The sequence below is a fragment of the Gavialis gangeticus genome, unplaced genomic scaffold (assembly GCF_001723915.1).
Source record: "Gavialis gangeticus isolate Ggan-Ray unplaced genomic scaffold, GavGan_comp1, whole genome shotgun sequence".
NCBI lineage: Eukaryota > Metazoa > Chordata > Crocodylia > Gavialidae > Gavialis > Gavialis gangeticus.
The window spans coordinates 138,992,688-138,992,973 of record NW_017729024.1 but is presented as its reverse complement, the minus strand read 5'-3'; positions in this window follow the sequence as shown (position 1 = coordinate 138,992,973).

The following is a 286-nucleotide window of genomic DNA, read 5'->3' as shown; positions in this document are numbered from 1 at the left end:
GGGGGGGGGGGATAATGATGGCACCCAGCTGCAGGTCTGCCACCCATGGCATGAAGCAGCCACCCTCTACCAGTCCTTTGAGGATGGAGTTCCTGAAGACATGGGTGTCATGTATACTGCCCACTCAGCCAGTGTTCAAATGCATGAATATGCTCTGGTGGCTTATGGCGGCCTGCAGGACCATGAAGTGGGACCCCCTGTGGCAGGGCTAGCCCACAATTTTTTTGGGCCCCTTGCAAGATATAGTTTTGGGGCCCCATGACACGAAGAAGCCAGTGGCACCATA